The sequence below is a fragment of the Hippocampus comes genome, unplaced genomic scaffold (genome assembly GCF_001891065.2).
Source record: "Hippocampus comes isolate QL1 unplaced genomic scaffold, H_comes_QL1_v1.1 scaffold125, whole genome shotgun sequence".
NCBI lineage: Eukaryota > Metazoa > Chordata > Actinopteri > Syngnathiformes > Syngnathidae > Hippocampus > Hippocampus comes.
This window is the reverse complement of record NW_017805453.1, coordinates 2,268,727-2,277,484: the sequence shown is the minus strand read 5'-3', so window position 1 is coordinate 2,277,484 and position 8,758 is coordinate 2,268,727. Positions and strand designations below refer to the sequence as shown.

The 8,758-nt window shown below is 43.4% G+C and overlaps 1 protein-coding gene across 1 annotated transcript in view; it reads left to right on the top strand.

The window, feature by feature from the left end:
- Positions 1 to 609: 609 nt before the first annotated feature.
- The window catches only part of LOC109518511 (uncharacterized), a 38,666-nt gene continuing 30,517 nt past the window's right edge, over positions 610 to 8,758 (top strand). The window contains exons 1-3 of the mRNA XM_019874385.1: positions 610 to 632; positions 3,623 to 3,674; positions 4,285 to 4,392. The gene's annotated coding sequence lies outside the window, so the exon portion shown is untranslated. The remainder of the gene's footprint in view (positions 633 to 3,622; positions 3,675 to 4,284; positions 4,393 to 8,758) is intronic.

The window sequence follows — 8,758 nt, the reverse complement described above, 5'->3', positions numbered from 1 at the left end:
TGTGGGTGTGTGTGTGTGTGTGTGTGTGTTTGTGTGTGTGTGTGTGTGTGTGTGTGTGTGTGTGTGTGTGTGTGTGTGTGTGTGTGAAGACGCAGAGAGGGAGTTTGCTGGCATGCTGTATATACGGTCACTTCCTCTCCAGTTTAAACAGAGCAGGCTGTGCTGGCAACCTCTGCTCGCCTTTCTCCAAATGGTTTGCATCATGTTTAAGCGACCCCCCCCCCCCCCCCCCCCCCCCCCAAAACCCCCCCCCCCCCACCACCCCTCCACACACACTCTCTCCACGTCCCCCTGCCACCACCCTCCCTCCCTCGGCTCCCTCTCTGCCTTCATTTGTCTATAAATCATCAAAATCTCAAAGTTTATGTGCCTGAAAACAGAGACAATCCTTCTCCGTGGAGAGAGGGGCATGCATAAGAAAAAGCTATAAAACGGATTTCTTTCCACTTCAAACAGGGCCTCTGCGCTGACAGCCCCTCCGCATCTCTGGAGCTGCTCGTCACCCCTTCCGGTATTCTGATGGTGGGTACTTCCCTGCTGGATCTCCAGAGGCTGCGCCGAAACACCACATCAGAGGATCTCGCTGATCTCCTGATCTCCACCCCCACTGAAAGTCCTCCATGGCGCTTGTGGTAAAACACATCCCTGCCAAGATTGGGGCAAAATTGTCATCAGTAGAGGAATCTGCCAAGGAACATAAATGCACTGTTTTGATCTCGGACCCCGACTACATCAATTATCTTGAATCAAATGTCCTTGAAAATGTTCTTACAGTGACACCGATCGGTCGTCTTGGAAAGTCAGTCAATTGAACTCTGATGGGGAGCCTCTTCCGAACGAACGTGTTTTGACCAAATATTTTGCTTCAAATAACCCTAGAAATCACAGGCGCTCTTTCTGGAAAACAACATGTTAAACTTGTCCAAGTGCAGTGACGCGCTGAGATAAAAACATGATTTACTTTTTGTCTTTGTTTGTTTTCAAGATCGGAGCCATTGTGGCATTCACTTTACACCAAGCAGCAATTTGACAGATAGTGAACAATTCATTGAAAAAGGAGGTGTCAAACTACACATAAAACAATCAGAATGGCATGTTTAATATAGCTTCACTGAAAGTTTGCTTATCCCAATGCTAACCATCAAACATGCAAAAGGGCTTAGATGGGCTAATGAGGAACATCGGTGTTGCAATGTTGTAACCCTTTAAACAACTAATATTGGAACACAAATGTTGCAACATGTGCACACAGATAATGTAACAATACTCACAGCCATGTATTCTTTATCCTCTGCGAAGAACAACTCATATTGCTGTGGCGTCCTTCGTAAGTCTCACCGGCTCTTTCATCTATGTCTTTATTATACTGCCCCCGGGTGGCTATGTTGTGCGCCAGACGAAGCAGCACAATGTTGAGTGAATTGAACTAAACAATTCTTTACATTCCATTTATGTCTGTAATAATCATGTTTTTTATCAAGTGTAACATCTAGCTCTAATTTTCCTTTTACATTCCATTTATGTCTGTAATAATCATGTTTTTATCAAGTGTAACATCTAGCTCTAATTTTCTTGAATTAAAAAGCACGCATACAAAAAATATATATATATATTTTGCTGCGTAAAACATCCACTTTACCACAGCGATATCACGCATGTTGCTTTGGATATTGATCCTGAAAGTCGGAAAAAGTTTTTGTTCAACCTGATGTGAGCTTTTTAGGTCAGCCTAGCTTGAGCATCTTGATCAGATGGCCTTCAAATTCCAATACGTTGTTTTTGCTTTGTCTTTCTGGCTGCATTTTCAACAGATATCCATCACAACACAAATAACCTCAATGGCTGTATACAGCCTGTATACAGTCTAACTCACAGCAAAAATATGTCCGGCCTCCAAACCCTACAGCTCCATCGTACTGCGTGGCCAAGCAGCTGAACGCAACAGAATTTTAACCCACTTTCAGGGTCATGACTGAACTTGTTTGCCAGCGTCTCCGCAGACGTCATTTGTGGCTGTATTTTTGTCTTTAGTTATTACTTGGGGAGGCGTTTTTCTAATATTTCGCTATCCATTCACAAGAAGAATACTGCTGCGCTCTCTCTACCGCAAGCCACAGTGACCTCAAGAATCGACATAAAATGGAGTGATGACCTTTTGTGACACAGCAAACGACGTCATGTAAAATACAAAAAAAAAAAAACCCAAAACAACAACGACAAAAAACATCCGTCGTGATGTCATCACGTGAGGTTAGCAGATAATTTTTTTTTTGAATGCTTAGGATTCTTGCGCATTGTTTGAGATGATCGCGTGGCTGATTTATGAGTCATCGATACAACACAATTGAGACTTGTTTGAAGTGACAAACCGCCAGAGTGACGGCAGCCAATTCTGAATGCTTTCAATGTGGTGGTGCGGCAGTAGGGGGATTAAATGTTCCTCTGCGACACAGGTCACTCTCTACTGATTATCTGATCATCATGTGTTTCCTCATCACAGCGCTCTACTTGCTTTTGTGGACGTTCCTGTGAGAGATCCTTCTCTGCCTTGAATTCAAAAGGCTTAAGCACTCTTCATGAGGATATTTTGAGAGTCGTCGCAGCCTTCTGGTTGGAACGCAACCGCACGCTAATGGAGACACAAACATGTTGGGGACCTTGTTTTTCACCGAGTGATCACAGCATAAACCTTCAGCATTAAAGACATGCACACACACCGGAACAATTAAGTGTGCCGCACACATGGCGATGCAGCCGAAACTGAACTGCAGTCGTGATTGGCCAAAGATCGGTTTCTGGTTTTGAGATTCAAATTTTTGCGTTACAATGTCGCAAATTTCACATCCAATCGAACATGTGCCTGAGCTTTTATGCGCACACACACACACACACACACACACACACACACACACACACACACACACACACACACACACACACACACACAAAACGTTTTAAGCTTAAATAAGAACCAGCTGGCTATGGCAGCCATGCAAATGCAATATATACAGTAGGGCCCAGCCGATTAATTATATGCGCTTATAAAATCGCCAAAAATCGTCCGACCACCCCCTCTCCCACCTCAATTTTTAACACTCTACAATATAAGACAATTATAATGTCCCTCGCCCCCAAAAAAACAAAACAACCCCCCCCCAAAAAAACAAGAATGTAAAAAAAAGGGGTGACTTTTGCAATTTTTTTGTTTTCAAATGTTCTGCCTGTGTTTCATAACTTTATCGTAAGTGTTAAGGGGCCACAAACGAAGCTATTTTTCATCCATCCAGCCACCCATCCATCCGGCTCTGACCTTCCTGTGTGGAGTTTGCATGTTCTCCCCGTGCCTTCGTAGGTTTTCTCCGGGTACTCCAGTTTCCTCCCACATTCCAAAAACATGCATGGCAGGTGAATGGAGCATTCGAAATTGTCCCTCAGTGTGAGTGTGAGCGCAAATCTGTACCCTGCGATTGCCTGGCAACCAGTCCAGGGTGTCCCCCGCCTACTGCCCGAAGACAGCTGGGATAGGCCTCGGCATGCCCGCGACCCTTGTGAGGATAAACGCATCAGATAATGGATGGATCGATGGATATTCCATGCATTCTTGGTTTATTTGTGCTTTCAGGTGGAGCAGTACTTGGGCCACGACTGATATCGTTTCACAGGATCACAAAGACGTAAGAATGGACACAAACGCAAATTGACAAATGGCTATTGTGTTTCACAACAACACTCTTCTCATGCACAGACAGACACACAAGCTCTCAATTTCCACACATGTTCATGTTCTTTTGAGTAGTGGGGACCTGGATGTCCATTCTCAGCCAAATAAACACACACACACACACACACACACACACACACACACACACACACACACACATTTTGAAATTCTTTTGAAAAGAGAAAGCAGAGCGACATGGGTGGGCACAGATTGCTGTCAAATAGTGCTGGTGAAAATGTTGCAGATGAAGTTGACAAGAGACAATGTGGGGACAGTGGACACGCACACGCACACACATTTACACACAATTATGTTGTATGCTTACAAAGAAGAACCAGTGCAGCATCTCCTGAAATGACCATTTGTTATGCATACATTACTGCATTGAAGCCTCAATCTGCAGAACTTTCCCCGCGCAGATGGCATCCCCACGAGGACAAAAACATTCCGCTCACTCGTCAATTGAATGATAAATCAGCAGGGGAAATCACCACTGTGTGTTTTAGTGCTATCTGGAAGGGGAGATGAAGAGGAGCAGAGATTTCTCTGTCAAACAAACAAAGGTTTGCCCTGCAGCCTGTCTCAGCGAATTGGACCAGGATCAGAACGCCATCCACCGCCGCAGATAGTGAGGAAAAGACCACGAGCACACCAGGTGTCACGAGAAGCACGTGAGTCTGAAATTCGTATTCAATGTGTTATAACATATGTTGATAGTTTGACTTGACTAACAGGGTAGGGGACTCGAGTCACATGACTTGACGCGAGTCAGATTTGACTCGTCGACATTAGGACTTGGGGCCTGCTTGTCTAAAACGAAAGACTCCGTTTTGAATTGACAAATCATGCCGGTTTATATTTGAAAGTCCGCAATTTCAAGTCTGAGATTTGCCATTTGTTTTGTTTGTGAAAGAAAAGTTCAGCTTTCTGACTTGTGACGTGGCGCGCAGAGGCCTCTCATGTAGGGAGCTCTGAAGATGATCGCATTTGGTTTTTCAGGATTATGCTTTGGAGAATATCATGAATGAAAGATGGCAACACATACAAGTGCATATTCAACTGCGCATACGTCGTTCAAGAACGGTACATTTTAAAGTGGGAATGATTCGGTTGTATTCAATACACTCACGTTTTTTTATTTATTTTTTTTTTAAATCAAAACCGATTTTACGATTGGTCTTCATCGCACCCCTGGTTTGAATTGCACTGTCTGAAATGAACCTGTATTTATTTCGGTTTTAATGACACGTGGGCGTTGTTGTCGCGCACGCTGATATTTTTAGTCGGGTCACTGTGGGAGCTCGGTGTCATGTGTGAGCATTTCCAACAGAGAATAGTGATTAAACAGCGTGGAAGGGGGGAAAAAAAAGAGCATCCGTGCACTTTTGCAGCACAGTCGTAAAGCATGCCCTGCTCAAGAAGTCTTTGCCATATGCGGTGCAACTGTGGCGGCGGGCCCCGCTTTAATTAGCACAATTAAATAGGAGTCAGTGCTCACTTTTCCTCGCGACTCTTCTCTTTCGTAATTAAAGTCATCCCAAAACCGCACGCATGCGGTCGTCTAAAAATAATGCCAGCATGTGCCATTATTTTACAGTGTGACATCGCGCCACGGCCCTGTTTTGGGATGCGGAGAGCCGGTCGAAAGGTTACCCCGTTGCCAGGGTGAGCCGGATCCCAAAAAAAGCCCGTTTCAAACACTGCGTTTTCATCCAAAATCGGTGACTCACACGCCGTTAACAGAGTCCACACTGGGTCCGCGGCCCGCGTTAATAGAAAACAGATGACCCCGAAAGTGGAGGTTAGATACTCGCGCACTGATTGATGACCTTTTGCTTTCACTGCAAGTCTTGTGATGTTACATGTGGACGCGCACACACACACACACACACACACACACACACACACACACACACACACACACACACGCACACACACACACACACGCACACACACACACACACACACACACACACACACACACACACATTATAATTGTCAAAGCCATCTAAAAGCAACTGATTTCACTGTAAGCGCTTGCGGGCCTCGTGACGTGTGTCTGCACTTTGTGTGCAGTAAGATCAGTTATTCACGGCCGAGCAATCTGATTGGACAAGAGGCATGACATGAGTAATGATATATGTATACATGACAACAGTACTGAGATTTTTGACTTGACGTAGCCTCACAGGTTTTGTAAACCTTTAATTTGGCCTACATCAACGGTTAGCGGTTATCTAACATTTATTGTGGGTTGTTAAACCCTTGGCGCCGCGAAGATGAACAGGTTTCAAGGCAATGAGAAGAGCCCGGAGAAGTCACCGCATACGTCCAGGAGTGCTCGTGTGATTAATCACACGTTAAGTGTACAAACAGGAGCAGATGCGAACACGGCTAACAGGTGAACAATTGGCTTCGTTTTACTTTACCGGAGTTTGCTGTGTTTCTTCGCTCGACTTACGTGACCTGGGCTAATTGTCTGACTAGCTCAGTGAAAGTGAAATAGTAAAACACGGTTCATTTGCTACATTCTTTTTTTCAGCTTGGCACTGACACTTTGGGTAGTTAGCATGCCGCGCTAACGGCAAACTTATTCTTGGCAGAGAAGAATAACTTATTAAATAAACAACCAAATCATAAATCGCTGTCATTTATTACTGTTAAATAAAAAATAGCACTTGCGCAACTGTGGCCTTGTGCCCATGACTAAATCAAAGATAGAATAACATACAGTACAAAATTACTCCCTCTTGTGCGATATCGCTCAATTAATTTTGATGGATTTCTTTTTTTCCCCCACTAAAACTGGTAATTTATTATTTTTTTATTTATGTATTTTGATTTATAGTTTTGTCATTTAGTCATTTATTATTTAGTGTAAATTATGAGTACTCATTATAATTTGCATATCCACATAAAACACTATTCTTATACCTCCAAATGTCATGAATTAAGCACCATGTCATACAATCAAGGTGGCACGGTGGTCGACTGCTTAGCCATTCTGCCTCACAGCACGGAGGTTCAATTCCAGGCGAGTGCAAATAGTCGTTTGTCTGTGTGTGCCCTGAGATTGGCTGGCAACCAGTTCAGCGTATCCCCCGCCGACTGCCCGAAGACATCTGAGATAGGCTCCAGTATGCCCCCGCGACCCCTAAAGCGGATCAGAAAATGGATGGATGGATGGATACACAATCAGTAGGGATGTCCAATGGAACTTTTTTTCAGACCGATATCCGTATGAGTACATAACTCTTGAGCAGTCACCGATACAAATAACAAGTATTGATACCACTAGTACGTTTGATACAATTTACCGAAAACCAGTGACCTCGATATCCCAATACTGTATCGGATTGGCCATTTTCTATTATCTATATCTATAGATATACTTACAGAAGTGGCATCTTAATGGGCATCTTTCAGACATGTATGCCTTTAGTTCACGATCGTAATATGACCAATGGCGGTTGATACTGGTATCGTCCGCCGTCATGAATACCCATACCTTCAAATAAGGCCAGGTATTGGCCCGACAATGACACCTGGTATCGATACTTGCCCATTCCTAATGATTCATCATGTCACGTGGATTAAACAGGACATTAAAACATTATATTAAAAAAATGCTCATCATAGAGTGCAGTTGATTTTTACTATTGTTAATACCCGATACAAAAAAACTCAAATGTAAACATTTATACACTGAAAATGCACCATTTCACTCCTGCATAGAGCAGTTTAATAGCGTATGTGACCCACTAAAACAGAGGTCCCCAACCTTTTTTGCCCCACGGACCGGTTTCATGTCAGACATTTTCAGGGACCGGCAATTTAATATGAACTTGCATGAAAAGTGTGGTATTTTCGAAACATAATAATAAACACGAATCATGACACGAGGAACCTCCGATCTGCCCGCAACCTTCTCTGGTCGCTATGGTAACGTTTAAACGTGCCTTCAAAATAAGATACGCCGCAAATAAAAAGTGCATGAAAAATACGACTCGCCATCGCCGCTTATTATGCACTGTAGGCTTGGTGAGTGTGAATCTCCCGTTGAGATAAAGCCGCATTTGAAGTCGGACTCCTGATACTGTCTATTAAATGTAGCCTTCTTTTTCTTGAACGTCGTAGGCTCCTCTTCTGTCTCCTGGCTGGGCCTTTTCCCCTTCCCGAAAAAACTTTTCAAAGCACAGAGTGACATACTGTAATCCGATATAACAGAGAATCCGGTAATTTTTCAAAATAAAACATCTTTCAGATTCCGAAATGAATAAAACGGAAGTAACGTAAGTTATTTATTCTTTCTGTGCGGCCCGGCACCAAATGACCCACAGACCGGTAGCGGTCCGCGGCCCGGAGGTTGGGCACCCCTGCACTACAACAACAAACAGAACTCAATCAACGTTTTGTTTTTCCTTGGGCTAAATCAAAGTCAAACAAAGTAAAGTTCAATCAAACACAGGATGCCATCTCAAATCGATGAGTGTCGTGATGCCATTTCAAAATATTGATTTGAAATGATATATTTTTAAATGAACATACCAGATTACCAACATTCACACGAGCATTACCTTCCTTACAGTGCGAATCAAAAATGAGATGTATTGCCTTGTCAACACAGAAGTTTTGATCCACCTCCAGCCTTGCATTTCGTTTGATCATTTTCTCACATCATCCTTCACATTCTTGGAAATTCGATGAGTTGATGCTTTAAAGAAGACCGTTCAACAATCTGCACCAAATGTCTTCCCCCCCCCAAAAAATCTGAATTTATCCTTGAGGAAACATTTATATCTGCTCTTAACTGTATGCCAATCCATCAAGAAGAAGCTGATAAGTCAGAAAAGAAGACGTTTAGTGAGTTTTTAAGAATGCGCCCCCTGGAGAGTGCTGATTGCTATTCCACACCGATGGGCAAGTCATCTAAAAACGGGTGACTTCATTGAGGATTTATGCACCTGCTGCTCGGTCACTTTGAAGATGACCAAAGTCTTGACATTCAAAGGAAAAGTGCCTCCAGGTACAACCGAT